General features: G+C 47.3%; 1 protein-coding gene across 3 annotated transcripts in view; it reads left to right on the top strand.

Annotated features, from left to right (window-relative positions):
- The first annotated feature begins 1075 nt into the window (after positions 1-1075).
- Positions 1076-21887, top strand: part of PLS1 (plastin 1) — a 102313-nt gene continuing 81501 nt past the window's right edge. Inside the window, exon 1 of one of the 3 annotated variants that reach the window (XM_029073494.2) lies at positions 1076-1178. The gene's annotated coding sequence lies outside the window, so the exon portion shown is untranslated. Of the gene's footprint in view, positions 1179-1210; positions 1307-1670; positions 1718-21887 lie in introns of those variants that run through there. The other 2 variants (XM_029073505.2, XM_029073520.2) reach the window with 2 other exon arrangements.

Genomic DNA, 21887 nt, shown 5'->3' with positions numbered 1-21887 from the left:
CAGGTTGTCCCACATGAGGCTCACAGTCTTAATCCCCATTTTACAGGTGAGGTAACTAAGGCACAGAGAAGTTAAGTGACTTGCCCGTGGTCACACAGCTGACAAGGGGCACAGGTGGGATTCTCTCTTTATTGCTGTTGTACTTTCCCAAGAGCTCAGTACAGTCCTCTACACGCTCAATAAGTACGATTGAATGAATGAATGAATATTACTGATTATAATAAATACTACTCAATAATCTACTGGAGGTTTTCTGTCCACTCCCGACCCCAGGAGCTTTCGGTCTGTAAATCCCCAAAGAGGAAGGCAACCCTCCCCAGACGGCACAACCCTGTAACGGCCGAGTGGAAAGAGCACGGGCTTGGCAGTCAAAGGACCTGGGTTCTAATCCAAGCTCTGCCAAACATTTACTCTGTGACCTTGGGCAAGTCAATGGGATCCAGCATGGCGAAGCGGAGAGAGCACAGACCCGGAAGTCAGAAGGTCATGGGTTCTAATCCTGCCTCCGCCACTTGTCTGCTGTGTGGCAGGTGGGCAAGTCACTTCACTTCTCTGTGCCTCGGTTACTTCATCTGTAAAATGGGGATTTGAGATTGTGAGCCCTATGTGGCCCAAGGGACCGTGTGTTTTCTAGACTGTGAGCCCATTGCTGGGTAGGGAATGTCTCTATGTGTTGCCCGAATGTACTTTCCAAGCACTTAGTAAAGTGTTCTGCACACAGTGAGCGCTCATGAAATAAATACGACTGAACGAACCGAACTTCTCTGTGCCTCAGTCACTTCTCCTGTTGTCCCTCCTACTTTGGGCCCGTGAGCCCCATGCGGGACAGGGACCGTATCCGACCTCATTCACCTGTACCTACCCCAACGCTCGGAAGCGTGTGGGACACAGAGTGAGTGCTTTCCGGATACAGTGATGTCGTCCTCGGGGTCCATCCCTCCCTGATCCTGCCCTGTAGAGGGGCTTGCACCTGCTTCTGGACCTTGGCCCTCACCCCTCCTGTCAGTTAGAAGTGGCTGGGATAGGAGGAGTCTGACCGCCTCAATAAAGAGTGAGCTGGGCATGCTCAGTTGCCAAGGAAGGTGGTGGTTGCCAGTCGGAAGAAGCTTATCCTCCTGAGCGGTGGAGAGCAGCAGCTGCAGCCAAGGAAACGGGAGACGGAGCAGAATCTAGAGCAGGTAGGAGCCACTGTGGAGTTGGAGGAAAGAGCTTCAACTGAATGCAAAACTCCCACCCTTCCTTCCTCCTCCTCCTCAGCCGGGGCTGAACGAGACTTCTTCCCCGGACGAGGTGGTCTCCACGACAGGTACACGGGATTTCTTGTGGGGGCCACCGAGTTTTCAGGTGGCGTCCGTTCTCACTCCGGTGGTCAGAGTGCGTGGGGGTGTTTGTGTGGCTGCACTTCTATCCACATATGCGGTAACCCTTCTTAAGGGAGGATTGAATTTTAGAGGACAGTGGTGTTAGATTTCTGTTGACTTCTCCCCGAGGCTACGGCTCTGGAGTGCTTTCTCTTCGAAAGGAACTTCGGGTTAGCGCGGGGCAGTGCGACCTTTGGACTTCCCCCCTTCGTTCCCTGACCGGTCATTTGCGGTCAGCCTTCGGTACAGGTGATCGATGGAGGTGGAATGAAGCCTTAACGGTTGCTTCTATTTCTGGTGCCTTTCAGCCTGGAATGGAGGTTTGGGATGCTGCATAAGGAAGTGACTATTTTTCCGTAAGTGTCATTCCCGAGACAGCGTGATCCAAAGTGCACTATTTTCCCTTCTCTGCCTCTCCCTGTTGACCTCCGCCGCCCTGTTCGGCCACGGGGCACAGGCAGACCCAGAGAAGAAGGCGGCTTCTCCGGCCGCAGCTCACCCCTGCTCTCTCTCCGGCCGCAGAAAACCCGTATAGTTTCCCTGACAGGAAAGTGGAGTCTCCGTGAGACCTGCAGGGAGCGAGGTCTGGGGTTTGCTGGCTCCCCACAACTTTAATGGGAGATGAGATGGGTGAAGTTGTGGGGAGCAAGCAAGCCCCCCACAACTTCACCCATCTCATCTCCCAATAAAGGCAAAGAGACACCGAGGCCTGAGGCGCCCGTCTCGGTTGGACGGTCTGGAAGGAAAATGATCATTGTCGGAGTTGCTCTTCCAGCCTGTGAACGATTAATGATAGTTCAGGGTGTGGGCCCCGGCGGGTAGGACCTGAAAGTGTAGTCTAGGAGGGAAAAAAAAAACCTCCTAAGGGCAGAAATTCATTCAATAGGATTTATTGAGCGCTTACTTTGTGCAGAGCACTGTACTAAGCGCTTGGAATGTACAATTCCACAACAGATAGAGACGATCCCTGCCCATTGACGGGCTTACAGTCTAGTCGGGGGAGACAGACAAAGCAATAGCAATAAATAGAATCAAATAGAAATGCTTCACTCTCTCCTACTCCTGGGTCTCCTGTGCAAGGGTAAATTCCAGTTTCAGCTCCACCCCTAAGGCAATAGGGAGCAATTTTCAGAGTTTAGTTCCGGACCATAATCTCCTTTCTATTAGTAAAGGAAGCACGGAATGTCAGAGTCGCGATCAGGTAGTGACTTCCTCTTTGCTTGCGTGTTAGTCCTGTCTAAGCCTGGGTCCTGTAGAGAAATGATCATTTCTCATTCGGCAGGAGTTGCTCTTCTCTCCCTCCATCCCTCGTTGAGCGAGCCTGCCTGCCTTTCTGCCTCAGTCAATTAATCGACCAGGGATATTTATTGATACTACTAATAATAATGGTATTTGTTAAGCGTTTACTACGTGCCGAGCACTGTTCTAAGTGCTGGGGTAGAGCCAAGGTAATCAGGTTGTCCCACGTGGAGCTTACAGTCTTAATCCCCATTTTACAGATGAGTTAACTGAGGCCCAGAGAAGTGAAGTGACTTACCCAAGGTCACACAGCAGACAAGTGGCAGAGTGGGGATTAGAATTTATAGAATAACAATAATAATGGTATTTGTTAAGCGCTTACTATGTGCCAAGCCCTGTTCTAAGTGCTGGGATAATATAAGGTAATCAGGTTGACCCACGTGGGGCTCACAGTCTTAGTCCCTTGATTCTATTTATCTTGATAATGTTGCCTTGCTTTTGTTCTGTTCTGTTTTGCTCTGCTGTCTGTCTCCCCCGATTAGACCGTGAGCCCGTCACTGGGCAGGGATTGTCTCTATCTTTTGCCCAATTGTACATTCCAAGCGCTTAATACAGTGCTCTGCACATAGTAAACTCTCAGTAAATACGATTGAATGAATGAATGGTCCCCATTTTACAGATGAGGCCACTGAGGCACAGGGAAGTGAAGTGAATTGCCCAAGATCATACAGCAGACAAACGGCAGAGCTGGGATAAGAACCCACACGCTCTGACTTCCAAGTCCATGCTCTTGCCACTAGGCTATGCTTGAACACTTACTAAATGCAGATAGAGCACTGTACTGAGTGCTTAGGAGAGTACGACACAACGGCATTAGCAGACACGTTCCTGTCCGTAACAAGCTTACCATTTAGAGGGGATCCTTCCGCTGTCTTCTGCAGAAAGAAGCCCTGCCCCAACAAGAGAGAACTGAGTCCAAATTCACACCAACGGCTGACAGGAGAGGGGTGGGGTCGGGGCTTCCCTGCCCCAAGTGTTTCTGGAACCAGACCTGCAATCTCATGATTCAAAAAGTGGGGGCCATTCCCAACTTTCATTTCCCAGGATGACAGCAACAACCGGGCCCTTGTCTCTCCTCTTCATCTCGCAAATTTCTCATGGTGGTCAGGCAGTTTGTCAGTCAGACAGTCAATCGTATTTATTGAGCGCTTCCCACTTGCAGAGCGCTGGGGTAACTTGTAGGGCTTCGGGTTCGGGGCCTCTCCTCTGCCCAGGACCTATTTAAGAGGAGTGCCGGCAACTAGTTTGGGGGGATTAGGGGCCCTTTTCTAGGAACTGCCTCTCTGCCTTCAGTCCTTATTGTTCCTAGAGGATTCTGGAAACAATCAATCAACTGTATTTATTGAGCACTTACTAAGCACTTAACTACTTGAGAGACTACAATATAAGAGAGTTGGTAGACACATTTCCTGCCCACAATGATCTTACAGTCTAGAGCCAATTATGCCCTTTTCCTAATGTGAAATGACCCACCCACTCAACCCTGGAATCCTGTTTTCTTCTCTTAGCTCTTTAGGGCAGTAATAACGATGACACTAATTTTTTTTAATGATATTTAAGTGCTTACTCTGTGCGAGGCACCTTGCTAAACAGTGGGGTAGATATAAGATAATCAGGTTGTCCACAGTCCCTGTTCCACTGGGTTCACAGTCTTCATCCCTGTTTTATAAATGAGGTAACCGAGACTCAAAGAAGTTAAGTCCCTTGCCCAAGCTCACTCAAGCAGACAAGTGGTGGAGTCAGGATTAGAACCCAGGTCCTTCTGACACCCAGGCCTGGGTTCTACCCCCTAGTCTATGTTGCTCACTCAGTTACTCTGTGCCAGGCACTGGTCAAGCGCTGGGATGGAAACAAGATAATGAGATCCATCACACACTTTGAGAAACAGTGTGGCCGCCTTCAATTCAATACCCGTTCTCTTTCCCTCTTAGAGTGGGATAGCTCCATGTGAGACCTGATTATCTTTTATCTACTCCAGGACCTAATGCACTGTTTGACACCTAGTTAGCACTCCTCAAAAACCACCATTATTATGATAATTAATGCCCTATCCCACATGAGATTTATAATCTCAAGGGGAGGGAGAGGAGATATTTATCCCCATTTAACAGATGAGGAAACTAAGGCACAGTGAAGGCAAGTGACTTGCCCAGGGTCACACAGCAGGCTAATTGGCAGAACCAGGTCTACTGACTCCAAGCCGCAGGCTCTTTCCACTAGAGCACACAGGCTCCCGTGCTCCTCAGGTCAGGGGGCGGCCATTCCGTAGGCACTTAATAGTCGCAGAAATGAAACCGATTTGAAGGAATTACTTGGGGAAAAGATCTGCCTCTGTTCCTGACAGGGCCTGCCTATGGCCTTTGCCCAGATCATACCCCTTGGTACGGCCACAGGTTAATTGGTCAAAGGACTTGGGTGGTGACTGACAAGGTTCATCCTTTCCTTTTCATCGCTTGTCGTCTTTCCAATCTCTCCCTCTTCCTCTCTCCCCACCTTCATAGTTTTATGAAAAGCACATCTCCACCAAGAGGCCTTCCCCAACTAAGTCCTCATTTCCTCTCCTCCCACTCCCTTCCGTGTCACCCTTTCACTTGGATTTGCCCCCTTCATTCACTTCTCCTTCATCCCAGCAGACCTTCCGTACGTAGCCATCATTTACGTATTTATTTATACCAACTGTGCAATTTCTTTATTTATACTCATTGTGTACCTTGTGTATGCTAAGTGCTCGTTGTGGGCAGGGAACTTGTCTACCATCTCTGTTATACTGTACTCTCCCAAGGGCTTAGTACAGTGCTCTGCACGCAGTAAGCGCTCAATAAATAAGATTGGTTGTCTGATTCCTCCAGAGTGAGGGGCTGGGTCCCTGGGTCAAGGCTCGGTGCTGGCTCTACCACAGCCTCCAGCTGCTCAGGGTTCTCTTCAGACCACAGTTTGTACACAGAGTTTACCAGGCTAGATTAGAGAAGCAGCGTGGCTCAGTGGAAAGAGCACGGGCTTTGGAGTCAGAGGTCATGAGTTCGAATCCTGGCTCTGCCACTTGTCAGCTGTGTGACTGTGGGCAAGTCACTCACTTCTCTGTGCTTCAGTTCCCTCATCTGTAAAATGGGGATAAAGACTGTGAGCCCCATGTGGGACAACCTGATTCCCCTGTGTCTACTCCAGCAATTAGAACAGTGCTCTGCACATAGTAAGCGCTTAACAAATACCAACATTATTATTATTATTAGATAAGAGAATGACACGGCTTAGTTCATTCAATAGTATTTATTGAGCGCTTACTATGTGCAGAGCACTGTACTAGGCGCTTAAAATGTACAGGTCAGCAACAGATAGAGACAGTTCCTGCCCTTTGACGGGCTTACAGTCTAATCGGGGGAGACAGGCAGACAAGAACAATGGCAATAAATAGAGTCAAGGGGAAGAACATCCCATAAAAACAATGGCAAATAAATAGAATCAGGGTGATGTACATCTCACTAAACAAAATAAATAGGGTGTTGAAGATATATACAGTCGAGCGGACGAATACGGTGCTGAGGGGGTGGGATGGGAGAGGGGGAGGAGGAGAGGGAAAGGGGGGAAAAGAGGGTTTAGCTGCGGAGAGGTGAAGGGGGGGTAGAGGGAGCAGAGGGAAAAAAGAGGGGAACTCAGTCTGGGAAGGCCTCTTGGAGGAGTTGAGCTTTAAGGCTTAGTGGAAAGGTCATGGACTTGGGAGTCAGAAGACCGGGGTTCTAATCCCATCTCCACCCCTTGCCTGCTGTGTATCTCCTCCCCACGCCTGCTGTATGAACTTGGGCGAGTCACTTCACTTCTCTGTGTCTCAGTTACCCCATCTGGAAAATGGGGATTCAATACCCGTTCTCCTTCCTACAATGCGACCCTTGTGTGGGCCAGGCACTTTGACCTTATTGTCTTCTATCATCGCCGGCACTTAGAATCAATGGCTCAATCAATTATATTTACTGAGAACGTACCGTGTGCAGAGCACTGTACCCAACTCTTGGGGAAGAACAGTACAACACAGGTGGTAGACACGTTCCCTGCCCACAGGGAGCTTCCATTCTGGAAGGGGAAGGAGACCTTAATATAAATAAATTATAGACATGCAAATAAGTGCTCTGGAACTGAGGGACGGTTCAATAAAGGGAGCAAATCCAACTGTTGAGATGAGGCAGAGAGGAGTGGGTGAAGAGGAAATGAGAGCCTGACAAATAGAAATCACTTAAGAAATACCACAGATAAATAACAAGGTTGGGGTCTTGTCCAACTGATTACTTTGTATCTCCCCCAGTGCTTAGTACAGTGCTTAGCTTGTAGTCAGTGCTTAACAAAGAGCACCATTGTTAGTATTATTGATATTACATCTCAAGTCTGGGGAGCCTTGCTGAATTTCAGGTCCAATCCTTTGATTTTTGAAAAAGTAAGGGGAGTGGGGAGAGAACCTAGCAAATCCACTACAAAGCCTTACTGAAGGCCCATCTCCTCCAAGAAGCCTTCCCTGACTAAGCCCTCCTCTCCTCTTTTCCCACTCCCTTCTGCATCACCCTGACTTGCTCCCTTCATTCATCCTCCCTCCCATCCCCACAACACATATTATTTATGTCTGTCTCCCCCTGTAGACGGTGAGCTTATTGTGGGCAGGGAATGTGAGTCTTTCCTGTAATATCGTTCCCTCCCAAGTGCTTAGTACAGTGCTTTGCACACAGTAAGTGCTCAATAAATGAATGAATGATGGTATTTGTTAAGCGCTTTCGATGAGTCAGGCACTGTACTAAGTGCTGGGGTGGATACAAGTAAATCGGGTTGGACCCAGTCCCTGTCCCACATGAGGCTCACAGGCTCAATCCCTATTTTACAGATGAGGTAACTGAGGTATAGAGAAGTGAAGTGACTTGCCTAAGGTCACGCAGCAGACAGGTGGTGGAGCCAAGATTAGAATTCGTGACTCTCAGGCCCGTGCTCTATCCACTACACCCTGCTGCTTCTCATAATGTATGAGGAGCCCAGACACCGAAGCACTGTCCAAGTCTACAAGAAACTCATGCAGAAAAGAGGTGGGCGGGCCGAGTAGTTTCATTCGGGTCTAGGCTTCTCGGAAGGCTCAGCTCCGGGGAATCCCTCTGCTGATTACCAATGGGACCAACTGACTCTGGGTAAGTCACTTAATTGCTCTGGGCCTCACTTACTTCATCTGTAAAATGGGGGTTAAGGCTATGAGCCCCATGCAGGATATGGACATGGCCTAGTGGATAGATCACGGGGACGGGAGGCAGAAGGACCTGGGTTCTAATCCCAGCTCCGCCACCTGTCTGTTGCATGACCTGAGGCAAGTCACTTCGCTTCTCTGGGCTTCAGTTATCTCATCTGTAAAATGGGGATTAAGAATGTGAGTCCCATGAGGGACAGGAACTGTCTCTAGCCTGTAGCTTGTATCTACCCCAGCCCTTAGACAGTACTTGACACATAGTAAGCACTTAATAAATACCATCATTATTTATTGTTATTATTGTATGGACTGTGTCCAACCTGATAAGCCTGTATCTACCCCAGCGCTTACTACAGTGCCTGGCACAGAGTAGGTGCTTACAAATACCATTTTTAAAAAATGGGACAGACTTCTTCTGTTTTCCCATTACCCTGGCTCCTATTGGTCTTCCTTTTCCAGTTTATGAGATGTAGAAATGCAGGCAGAGAAGGGGAAGAGTTTGGAAAATTTCCCTACACTATAAGCTCATTGTGGGCAGGGAACGTGTCCACCAACTCTTGTTATATTGTATTCTACAAAACACTTAGTACAGTGCTCTGCAAATAGTAAGTGCTCAATAAATACAACGGATTGATTGAAAGGCAGAGCAGAGAGAAATGTGACAATTTCTATGGGACTGATTCCTTCTTTATTTTTTTCATGGTTTTTGATGGTTTTTGTTAAGCACTTACTATCTGCCAGGCACTGTACTAAGCACTGCGGTAAACACAAGGTTGGACACAGTCCCTGTCCCACGAGGGGCTCACAGTCTTAATCCTCATTCTACAGATGAGGTAGCTGAGGCCCAGAGAAGTGAAGGGACTAGTCCAAGTTCACCCAGCAGACAAGTGGCGGGGCTAAGATTGGAACCCAGTCCCTTCTGACTCCCAAGCAGGTGCTCTATCCATTAGGCCACACTGCTTCTCAATTAGGGGCCTCCATCCTAATCCCGGCTCTGCCACTTGTCAGCAGTGTGACTTTGGGCAAGTCACTTGACTTCTCTGTGCCTCAGTTACCTCATCTGTAAAATGGGGATTAAGACTGCGAGCCCCACGTGGGACAACCTGATCACCTGGAATCGCCCCCACAGCGCTTTAACAGTGCTTCGCACATAGTAAAGTGCTTAACAAATGCCATCATTATTATTATTATCCTCGGTGGAGACACAGCGCCAGTGTCTTCTTGCAATAACCCTGTGGACTTCGGCCACTGCTCTAGACTGAAAGCTTGTTGTGGGCAGGGAATGTGTCTGTTTATTGTTATATTGTGCTCTCCCAAGCGCTTAGACTACACAGAATCAGCGCTCAATAAATCTGAATGAACGAAGCAGGGAGAGCATCACCAACCGACATTTGCTAGGGGAAACAAAGCTACGTGGCAGCTAGGATCCTTTGAGACCTCCAGCGGATGAGCTGAAGTAGGAAAGAGGGAGGGATCAAGTAAGGAGGTAGGGACATCGAGGAAGAGCGAGTTGAGCAAGCTGAAAAGGAAGAAAGAAAAGAAAGGGCCAATATGGAAGTTGGATAAGTTGTTCCACCATTCACCCCGGACAGGACTACAAGTGCCTGCAACCAGTCATTCAGTGGGCCAATCAGATATATTTATTGAGCACTTCCTGTGTGTGGAGCACTGTATTAAGCACCTGGGAGAGTACAATATAACAATAAACAGACACACTCCCTCCCTACTGCAAGTTTACAGTCTAGAGGGGGAGGCAGACTTTAATATAAATAAATAAATGACAGAAATGTACCTAAGTGCTGTGGGGCTGGGCAGGGGGATGAATAACAGGAGTAAGTCAGGGCGACGCAGAAGGGAGTGGGAGAAGAGGAAAGGAGGGCTTCAGTCAGGGAAGGCCTCTTGGAGGAGGTGCCTAAGATGGTGCTAACCAGGACTCTCCCCGCAGTGTCTGGCACAGCTGGAAACTTTCCTGCCAGGACAGGTTTGGTGCCTGAAGCAACAGCAGAGCAGCTTCTCCACCTCCTCTCCTCCTCCTTGCTGCTGTTCCTGCCTCAAACATCCAGTTTCCCTCGGCCCTTCTGGCTGAAAATAGGATTGAATAATAATAATAATAATAATAATCGTACTTGTTAAGTGCTTATTATGTGACAAACACTGTTCTTATCACTGGGCAGAACCCCTGTCCCACATAGGACTCACAGACTTCATCCCCATTTTACAGGTGAGACAACTGGGGCGTGGGGAACTGAAGCGACTTGTCCAAAGTGACAACGGCAGACCAGTGGCAGAATGGGGATTAGAACCGAGGTCCTTCTGACTCCCAGGCCCAAGCTCTATCTACTTGGCCACACTATTTCTGGCCCACAGCCTTTAAGGAGTCAGGAAGGATTAAGCCCCCAAACATCCTGGCCATTCTGTCTCATGTGCAACACTTGGTCCGTGTCCTGCCTCTGGCCTGGAACGTCCTCCCTCCTCATATCCGATGGCAATTACTCTTCCCCCTTCAAAGCCTTATTGAAGGCACATCTCCTCCAAGAGGCCTTCCCTGACTAAACCCTCCTTTTCTCTTCTCCCACTCCCTTCTATATCACCCTGAGTTGCTCCCTTTATTCATCCCCCCACCTCAGCTCCACAGCATTTATGCACATATCTGTAATTTATTCATGTTATCGTCTGTCTCCCCCTCTAGACTGCAAGCTCATGGTGGGCAGGGAATGTGTCTGTTTATTGTGGTATTGTACTCTCCCAAGTGCTTAGTACAGTGCTCTGGACACCGTAATTGCTCAATAAAAATGATGGACTGACTGACCCGGTCACATCATTACCAATACCACAGCAACACGGCCTAGTGGAAAGAACATGGGCCTGGAGGTCAGAGGATCTGGATTCTAATCCTGGTTCTGCCACTTGTCTGCTGTGTGACCTTGGGCAAGACGATGAACTTCTCCGCGACTCAGTTATCTCATCTGCAAAATGGGGATTAAATGCTACTTCCTCCTACTTAGACTGTGAAACACAAATGGGGCAGGGACTTTGTCCAATCTGATTAACTTGTATCTACCCCAGCATTTAGAACAGTGTTTGGCCCATAGTAAGCGCTTAACAAGCACAATAATAACGGCAATTCCGGCCTATCGGCAATGTGGGCCGCATAAGGATTCCGATAACAGTTAAATGGCTATTAATGCCCACTCCCCTCTCTCCCTCCCCCAAATAAGGCTATGCTTAGAGTGTAGTCTCTGTCACCTTTAATCGCGTTTCTCCATCTGTTATGGTTCCAGGGTGCCCTAAGATCTGTATTAGTCTTAGCTAAGTAAATCTCTTTCCTGCGTCACTGGTTATATGTGGAGAGCTCATAGTCAGGGGCAAATTATTTCAACACTATTTTTGATTCCTGGTAAAAGAAAAAAGGAAGGTTTTTTTGTTGTTGTTAGGTTTTTTTTTTCCCTCCCAAATGATGCTGTTTGGGTTGAGGAAGACGTTTGAGATCCCAGGGGACAGAGTCTGTGATTTTGGTCAAAGGAAGCAGCATGGCCTAGTGGACAAGGCACAGGACTGGGAGTTAGAAGGTCATGGATTCTAATCCCACCTCTGCCACTTGGTAGCTGTGTGACCTTGGGCAAGTCACTTCACTTCTCTGGGCCTCAGTTACCTTATCTGTAAAATGGGGGATTGAGACTGTGAGCCCCATGTGGGAAAGGGACTGTGTCCAAATGAATTTGCTCATATCCACCCCAGCATTTAGTACAGTGCTTGGTACATAGTAAGCACTTAACTAAACCGTAATTATAATAATAATAATTATTATTATTAACAGGTTGGTTCAAAGGAGCCCGATCTCTGAAGCATATTGCCGGGGCCTGAAAAGGGACAGGAATTATCTCCCCACAGTAGTCGGCAGGTGCTTTGTTTCAGTAACAGTGAGGGAGCCAGTGAGGATGAAGTCACTGTTTCCGTCCTAAGGAGGGATCCACGGCAGAAGTGATAAAGCAGCCCAAGCATTTGATTAGCAGGCAGGCAGTGAGCCAGGGAAAGCCTTATTCATGATCCAGCGAGGATTTCTTCTAGATTTAAGGGAGAGGTGCTTGATTTGAGAAACAAAAGGCAGATGAGACAATCTAAACAAATGGATCCTGAAGCTTAAGAGACAAAGCCAAATTGAACAGAAGGGAGGGTGGGCTCCCAGGAAGGAATAAAGTGACATGAGAAACAGCGTGGCCTAGTGGATAAAGAACGGGCCTAGTAGTCACAAGGATACAGTGCTCTGCACATAGTAAGTGCTCAATAAATACTATTGAATGAATGAATATGGGTGCTAATTCTGGCTTTGTCACTTGTCTGCTGTGTGACCTTGAGGAAGTCACTTCACTTCTCTGTGCCTGTTACCTCCTCTGTAAAATGGGGACTAAGACTGTGACCCACGTGTATTAACTTGTATCTACTCCAGTGCTTAGAACAGTGCTTGGCACATAGTAAGCGCTTAACAAAAATCATGAAAAAAATTCAAAAAAACCAAAAAAGAGTTTGTTGCCAGTCTGTCGACTGCCAGCAATCAATCAACCAATCAATAGTATTTATTGAGCACTCACTGTGTGCAAAACAGTATACTAAGCGCTTGGTAGAGTACAGTACAAAAGAGTTGGTACATGTGTTCCCTGCCCACAATGAGCTTACACTTAAAAGGTTAACTCAAATATCCTCAATTAGACGCCCCAGCCATTTCCCTTGGAAGAGGTAGGAGATGGGGGGAAATAAAACTGATGGACCTAAACATATTGAGGTTTGTAAATATGTATCTAAATGAGAGTTATTTATGGTAACTTGCTTTCTATTCCCTGTATAATAAAGTCATAAAACAATATCAGGGTAGTGTAAAATTGAAGCAAAGTCTACGAATATACCTCTCGTTCTGAACCCCGCCCTCTAAAGAAATTACACAGTAGGTTATGCCGAGTTTTCCTCCTCTCCTCCTCTCTGACACATCTCTATCCACACCTTTCCCAAATACATGAGAGTGGAGTGTGTCTTCATGATGATAATGTCATAGTCTCCCCTTCTAAACTCAACCTCTAGATCGTAGACTCAGTATGGCCAGGGAACTTGTCTGCTACTTTCTCTTGTACTCTCCCAAGTGCTTAGAACAGTGCTCTGCACATAGTAAGTGCTCAGTAAATACCACTGGTTGATATAAAGCTGAAGCTGTCTACATCTGGGTCACTACTGAGGGCTCTCATTGGCTCAGAGTTTGTTCCCCGGCAATGACTGACTAGAAGGCCTGAACTGTAATTAATGTTGGTATTTTGGTATTTGTTAAGTGCTTACTATGTCCCGAGCACTATTCTAAGTGCTGGGGTAGACGCAGGGTAATCAGGTTGTCCCACGTGAGGCTCACAGTCTTAATCCCCATTTTACAGATGAGGTAACTGAGGCACTGAGGAGTGAAGTGACTTGCCCAAAGTGACACAGCTGACAGGTGGCAGAGCAGGGATTAGAACCCATGACCTCTGACTCCTGAGCCCGTGCTCTTTCCACTGAGCCCTTACACGTAGTAAGCGTTTAACAAATGCTATTATTGTTATTACTATCATTCCTCAGAGCCAAAGGTGCAGCCTCCCTTGATTAGCCAAATACCTGTAATTTTCTGGAGAGGAAGTAAAAGCTTCGTCTACTAATTCGGCCATGTCATACGCTCCCCAGGGCTTACTCTGCACACAGTAAGTGCTCAGTAAATACCGTGACTTATTGGACCACAGGAGGGCCAGAAGCTGGAGGAGGAGCAGAGCCAGAGGTGGAGGAAAAGGGGTAGAAAGAATCGGGGAGGGAGCCGGGGAGGGAGGATGATCCAGGACCCCAGAATATGGAGCCATCGGAACAGTAAGGGAGAGAAGAGCTGCAGGCCTGGTGAATGGGAAGAGAGCCCAATTTGATCAATCGCATTTCTTGAGCGCTTACTTTGTACAGCAGATACATTCCCTTCCCACAATGAGCCTACAGTCTAGTGAGCCAAGGACCACTAGGAGAGCAGGAGAAATAGAACGGCCTAGTGGATAGAGCAGGGGCCTGGATGTCTGTAGAACCTGGGTTCTAATCCCGGCACCGTCACTTGTCTGCTGCGTGACTCTGGGCAAGGCACTGAACCTCTCTGGGGTTCAGTTACCTCATCTGTAAAATAGGGATTAAGATTGTGAATGCTGTGTGAGGGACGGACTGGGTCCAACCCGATTAGCTTGAATTGACCCCAGCACTTATTACAACGCCTGACACGTAGTAAATACTTAACAAATGCTTAGAGAAGCAGCATGGCCTAGTGGCAAGAGCACGGGCTTGGGACTCAGAGGATGTGGGTTCTGATCCTGGCTCCGCCACTTGTCTGTTTAGTGACCTTGGGCGATTCACTTCTCTCTGCCTCATTTACCTCATCTGTAAAATGAGGATGAAGACTGTGAGCCCCACACGGGACAACCTGATTACCTTGTATCTACCCCAGCATTTAGAACAATGCTTGGCACATAGTAAGCACTTAACAAATACCACAATAATAATAATAAATACCTTTAAGTAAGTAAGAACCACTGGAACAAGGTGAGGGTTAGGGGCAACCTGACAGATGAGGATTTCTCATTCATTCATTCATTCATTCAATAGTATTTATTGAGCGCTTACTATGTGCAGAGCACTGTACTAAGCGCTTGGGATGAACAAGTCGGCAACAGATAGAGGCAGTCCCTGCCGTTTGACGGGCTTACAGTCTAATCGGACGGGCTTACAGTCTAATCGGGCTCATTACATCATCAGAGTCCTGGCTATTGTACTCTCCCAAGCGCTTAGTACAGTGTTCTGCACACAGTAAGTGCTCAATAAATACGACTGATAAATGAAGCCAGAGACCACATTGATTCTTGTAAAGTTTTTAAGGGCAAGTGTTACCAGGTTACAGAGGTGCCAGCCACGGGGCTTGTCGCATGAACACCTTAGTGATGCTTCCTGTGACTGTTGTTTATACAAGCGACAGAGTTGTTCTTGTTTTCCTTGCCCTCATTCTCATTCACATTAGCAAGCAGCATGGCCGAATGGAAAGATCCCAGACCTGGGAGTTAGAGGATCTGGGTTCTAATCTTAGCCCCACCACTTGTCTGCTATGTGACTCTGGGCAAGTCACTTCACTTCTCTGCATCTCAGTTTCCTCAACTGTAAAATGGGGGTGAAATACCTGTTCTTCCTCCTACTTAAGTTTTCAGCCCCATGTGGATCAGGGACTGCGTCCTTCCTGATTGACTTGTTTCTGCCCCAGTGCTTAGAACAGCGCTTGACACATAGGAAGCATTTAACAAATACTATTATTGTTATTATTATCGTTCCTCAGAGCCAAAGGAACAGCCTCCCTTGATTAGCCAAATACCTGCAATTTGCTGGAGAGGGAGTAAAAGTTCTGCTCTCTCTGGCTTCCAGTAGTCAGGGAATACACTTTCCCTTTCGGATGAAACGTGGAGTTAAGTGATCCAGAGCAGAGCTCGGAGGAGAAACAAGAACGAAATCGTTTTCTCATTTTTCCCAGCGACTCTGAACCCGGCTAGAGGAGAATTGTCTTAATGAACGGAATGAGGAGCCGAAGGACGAAACTCATCATTCTCTTCCCGATTCTCCCCTTGTCTGACCTGAATGGTTTGTTTAATCAATCCCTGGGAGACAAGAAGTCCCATGAAAGTGGGCTATGCCCTTCAGCAACTCAAAAGCATGAATTGTCGATAGTGTTGCAGGGGTTTTTTTAATGGTATTTGTTAAGCTCTTACTACGTTCAATAGTATTTATTGAGCGCTTACTATGTGCAGAGCACTGTACTGAGTGCTTGACCAGGCCTCGTACTAAGCACGGGGTAGGTACAAGCTAATCAGGTTGGACACAGTCCCAGTCCCACATGGGGCTCGCAGACTTAATCCCCATTTTACAGATGAGGGAACCGAGGCACAGAGAAGTGAAGTGACTTGTCCAAGGTCACACAACAGATGAGTGGCGGACCCTGGATTAGAACCCAGGTCCTTCCGACTCCCAGGTCCGTACTCTTGCCAGAAGGCCATGCTGCTCAGTGCCTCTATTTCCCCATCTTTGAAATAGGTCTAAAAGTGATGTAGCTTTTAGATCTAGCTTATAGATATGCTGGGAGGATTCTTACTGTACAGTGTCTTGGACCTTTTTGAAGCAAGAGGTTCTCATGGTGGAGGAGTTTTTCCGGAAGCCTGGACTGATGCTCTGTCCCTGGATGTGGAGCTGCCCTTGGTCTGGGGTTCCCAGAGCCAGTGGCTCCCAATCCAGAATTCAATCAATCAATCAACTGTATTTATTTAGTGTTTACTGTGTGCAGAGCACTGCACTAAACACTGGGAGAGTACAATACAATGGAGTTAGTGGATGCATTCCCTGCCCACCACAGTGAGCTCAAAGTCTAGAGGGAAGAGAGACATTAATATAAATGAATAAATTATGGATATGGACATAAGTGCTGTGGGGCTGAAGGAGAGGTGAATAAAGGGAGCAAGTCAGGGTGATGCAGAAGGGAGTGAGAACAGAGGAAATGAGGGTTTAGTTTGGGAAGGCTGTGAAGGTGGGGAGAGCGATAATCTGTTGGAATCGACGTGGGGGCCCCTCTCCTCATTTTCGTGTTTTATGGCTTGCTGCTCCATATAGAGCAAAAAATATGATGGCAATCTCTTCTGGCTTTGTCCACTTCGCATCCCCCTTTGAGTCAGAAGCTCCTTGAAGGCAGGAACTGAGTCTTTCCACACACTGTGTTTTAAAATCTGGCCTAATACCCAGGGCACTGCAGGCTCAACGGCTCGTCATGGAATCCAGCCCAGAGGTTATCAGGGACTCTCAATATTTTTTTAAAGGGTATTCGTTAAGCGTTTACCATACGCCAGGCACTGTGCTAAGCCCATCCATCTCAGCATCAAATAAAAACTCTTCGCCAGTGTCTTTAAAACACTCAACCACCTCGTCCCCTCTTACCTCACCTCGCTACTCTCCTACTCCAACCCAGCCTGCAGTCTGTGCTCCTCTAATGCTAACCTTCTCACTGTACGTCGATCTCGTCTATCTCACCACCAACTCCTCGTCCCCGTCCTGCCTCTGGCCTGGAACACCTTGCCTCCTCAAATCTGACAGACAGGTACTCTCCCCACCTTCAAAGCCTTACTGAAGGCACTTCTCCTCCAAGAAGCCTTCCCTGGCTAAACCTTCTTTTCCCCTTCGCCCACTCCTGTCCGCGTCTCCCTGACGTGTTCTCTCTACTGCTCTACCCCCTTCCAGCCCCCAAGCACTTAGGTACATATCTGTAATTTATTTATTTATATTAATGTCTGTCTCCCCCTCTAGGCTGTAAGCTCGTTGTTGACAGGGAATGTGCCTGTTTCCTGTTACACTGTACTCTCTCAAGCGCTTAGTACAGTGCTCTGTACACTAGGCGCTCAATAAATGCGATGGAATGAATGAATGAATGAATGAATGAATGAATGAATGAATGAAAGTAGATGCGAGCTACTCAGGCTGAACAGACTCCATGTCCTATATGGGACTCAGTCTTAGTCCCCATTTTACAGATGAGGAAACTGAGGCACAGAGAGGTGAAGTGACTTGCCCGGGGTCACACAACAAGACACTGGCAGAGTCAGTATTCGAATTCGGGTCCTTCTGATTACCAAGGCCATCCTCCAACCACTAGGTAACACTGCTTCTCAGTTTGCGGATTTCTCAGAATTTGCAGTTTGATAAACAGTACCAATACTGGTCAGAGTTTTCTAAGGGAGCCGTTCTCTGATTAATTTCCCCTTCCCCAAATTATCTATAGGCTGTATACTCCTTGCGGGCATGGATTGCAAAATAAAAATAATAATAATAATAATAGTGGCATTTGTTAAGTACTTACTATGTGCCAAGCACTGTTCTAAGTGCTGGGGTAGATACAAGGTAATGAGGTTGTCCTGTGTGGGGCTCAGTCTTAATCCCCATTTTTCAGATGAGTTAACTGAGGCACAGAGAAATGAAGTGACTTGCCCAAAGTCACACAGCTGACAAGTGGTGGAGCTGGGATAAGAACCCACAGCTTCTGACTCCCAAGCCTGTGCTCTTTCCACTAAGCCACACTGTAACCAACTTTGTTGTTTTGGACTTTCCCAAACACCACACAGTACATGCCATTGATTAATTGATATTAGGAGGGGGAGAGCAGTTTGGGTGCCTTAAAGCCGATGGTAAGGAATTTCTGTTTGAGGTAGAAATGGATGGACAAACACTGGAGGTTTTTGAGGAATGGTGAGATATGTGCAGAGTGATACAGCTAGGTCCTCTTCAATAATCCAACTGGATCTTTTCAGTTTTGCCTTCCAGGGGATTTGCATCGCTGCAGGTTACTTGTGACCAAACATATCTGTTCTAGAAAAATTGAGTAGAGTAGACTATGGGAAGCAGCGTGGCTCAGTGGAAAGAGCGCGGATTTGGGAGTCAGAGGTCATGGCTTCTAATCCCGGCTCTGCCACTTGTCAGTTGTGTGACTTTGGGCAAGTCACCTAACTTCTCTGGGCCTCAGTTACCTCATCTGTAAAATGGGGATTAAGACTGTGAGCCCTATGTGGAACAAACTGATGACCTTGTATCTCCCCCAGCGCTTAGAACAGTGCTTGGTACATGGTAAGTGCTTAACAAATTCAATCATTATCATTATTATTATTACGATAAACAGACACGTCCCTCAGCCCCATTGAGCTTACAGTCTAGATCCCTAAAACTGCAGCCCAGTCGTATCCTTGGCCCTGTTGCCGAGAGGATGAGGATTCCATAGCTCTCTGGGGACAGGCTGGCGGACCTTTTCACTTCTTGGTGCTGGAGGTGCCCACAGCTTCCTGACTGTGAGCCTTCCCGAGCCTCAAGGACTTCCAGGCGTTATTTTCCATGATGGCATGGAATTTTGTATCATTGTGTTTCCTAGTGGCGACAAGATCTCTGTTGCTTCTGCAATTACCACATCATCATCATCAGTGGTATTTATTGAGCACTCTCCCATTTGGAGAGCACTGTACTAAGGCCTCGGGAGAGTATAATGCAACAAATTTGGTACACCTATTCCCTCCACACAAAGAGCTACAGACTAGAGGGAGTCATTTGTGGCCAGATCAGAAATTGTGAAACAACAGACAGTCTCTATCTCCAGTCCACTATGCGGGATTAGGCAACTGTCTGTATTCTTGGCTATGGCAAAAAAGTTCAATCAGTCAATGGTATTTACTGAAGAAGCAGCGTGGCTCAGTGGAAAGAGCCCGGGCTTGGGAGTCAGAGGTCATGGGTTCTAATCCCGGCTCCGCCGCTTGCCAGCAGTGTGACTCTGGGCAGGTCACTTAACTTCTCTGTGCCTCAGTTACCTCATCTGTAAAATGGGGATTAGAAACTGTGAGCCCCCTGTGGGACAACCTTATCACCTTGTATTTCCCCCAGTGCTTAGAACAGTGTTTTGCACATAATAAGGGCTTAACAAATACCACCATTATTATTATTATTACTGAGCACTTACTGTGTGCAAAGCTCTTGGGAAAGTACAGTACAGCAATAAATGAGACCATCCCTACCCACAGTAAACTCACAGTTTAGAGGTGGGAGACAGACATCAATACAAATAAACATATAAAAATATAAATAAATAAAATGACATCTATGCATAAGTGCTGTGGGTTGGGTAGAGAAGGGAAGGGCAAAGGGAGCAAGTCGGGGTGATACAGAAGGGAGTGGGAGATGAGAAAAACTGGGGCTTAGTCTGAGAAGGCCTCTTGGAGGAGATGTGCCTTCAATAAGGCTTTGAAGGGGGAGAGAATGGGTACGGCTCCAGGTGTATAGATGACGTAGAAGGGAGGGAGGTCGGGGAAAATAATAATAATAATGTTGGTATTTGTTAAGTGCTTACTATGTGCAGAGCACTGTTCTAAGCGCTGGGGTAGATACAGGGTAATCAGGTTGTCCCCGGTGAGGCTCACAGTCTTAATCCCCATTTTACAGATGAGATAACTGAGGCACAGAGAAGTTAAGTGACTTGCCCACAGTCACACAGCTGTCAGGTGGCAGAGCCTGGGTTTCGAACCCATGACCTCTGACTCCAAAGCCCGTGCTCTTTCCGCTGAGCCACGCTGCTTCTCTGTGTTGGTGTTTGTTAAGCGCTTACTATGTGCCAGACACCTTTTTAAGCACTGGGGTGGATACGAAGTAATCAGGTTGTCCCACATTGGGCTCACAGTCTTAATCCCCATTTTACATATAACTGTGGCACAGAGAAGTTAAGTTACTTGCCCAAGGCCACACAGCAGACAAGTGGAAGAGCCGGAATTAGAACCCAAGTCCCCTGACTCCCAAGCCCGTGCTGTTGCCACTAGGCCATGCTGCTTAATCCGGGAAGGCCTCTTGGAGGAGATGCGACCGGCTCAATGTGAACTGGTTTCTTTGCAAGGTGATTTATTATTAAAGATTAGGTTGGAAGTTTCTCTAGCATCCTCTTTCACATCTCCTGCGGAGCTTAGGTTACAGCAGTTGGTCACTTAAGCTAAGGCAGGGAGGAGGCAGCTATTAAAAAGCGCACAAAGGCAAGGAGCAGGCTAATTGGAGGTGGAATGGCGGGTTCTCTAGGGGAGGTTGGAGGGGTGGAACAGAGACACCAAAACTTCTGTTCAAATCCTTTAAAAAACAGGATGATTATGAATTTCCACCCTCCTCATCCCACCCCATTTTTTTTACACATTAATTTGTCAGAATGTTTTAGGGTGAATTGTATTATATTCCAGTGGGCAGGGAATGTGTTTATTTATTGTTATACTGTACTCTCCCATGTGCTTAGTACAGTGCTTTGCATACAGGAATGCTCAAGGAAGTTTCACTTGGCGTTCAGCACTTCCCCCCTCCATTCGGGACCTCCTCCTCTGTGAGTCTCCCCGCCCCTCCACTGGGGCACTGGACACACTTTTCCAGAAGATTGGATATGATCAAGGTGAAATCATAATAATATATTTGCCAAGTGCCTACTGTATAACAAGCACTATCCTAAGTGTGGCTCCATGGAAAGAGCCCCGGCTTGGGAGTCAGAGGTCATGGGTTCGAATCCCCGCTCTGCCACTTGTCAGCTGTGTGACTGTGGGCAAGTCACTTCACTTCTTGGTGCCTCAGTTACCTCATCTGTAAAATGAGGATTAACTGTGAGCCTCACGTGGGACAACATGATTACCCTGTATCTCCCCCAGCGCTTAGAAAAGTGCTCTGCACAAAGTAAGCACTCAACAAATAATAATGTTGGTATTTGTTAAGCGCTTACTATGTGCTGAGCACTGTTCTAAGCACTGGGGTAGATACAGGGTAATCAGGTCCCATGCGGGGCTCACAGTCTTAATCCCCATTTTCCAGATGAGGTAACTGAGGCACAGAGAAGTTAAGTGACTTGCCCAAAGTCACACAGCTGACAAGCGGCGGAGCTGGGACACCAACATTATTATTATTATTATTGGGTAGATACAAGATAATCAGATTGGACACAGTCCCTGTCTCACATGGGGCTCACAGTCGAAGGGGGAGGGAGAACAGGTAATGTGGCCTAGTGGAAAAAGCATGGACTTGGGAGCCAGGGGACCTGGGTTCTAATCTTGGCTCTCCCACTTGCTCTCTGTGGGACCTTGGGAAAGTCATTTAACTTGGCTGTGCTTCAGTTTCCTCAACAATAAAATGGGGACTCGATACCTGTTCTCGTCCTTACTTGACTGGGAAGCCCCCGGAGGACAGGGACTGTGTCCCTCCTGATTAACTTGTATCCGCTCCAGATGGTAAGCTCATTTGGGCAGGGAATGTTTCTATTGTTATATTGTACTCTCCCAAGTGCTTAGTACAGTGCTTTGCACACAGGAGCGCTCAATAAATATGATTGAATGAATGAATACTCTAGTCCTTAGAACAGTGCATGACACATAGGAAGGCTTAACAAACTACGTTTCTATGTATATATA

This window comes from Ornithorhynchus anatinus, chromosome 1, assembly GCF_004115215.2.
Source record: "Ornithorhynchus anatinus isolate Pmale09 chromosome 1, mOrnAna1.pri.v4, whole genome shotgun sequence".
NCBI lineage: Eukaryota > Metazoa > Chordata > Mammalia > Monotremata > Ornithorhynchidae > Ornithorhynchus > Ornithorhynchus anatinus.
Note: the sequence above shows the minus strand (reverse complement) of the source record. Positions and strands in the feature narration are given on the sequence as shown.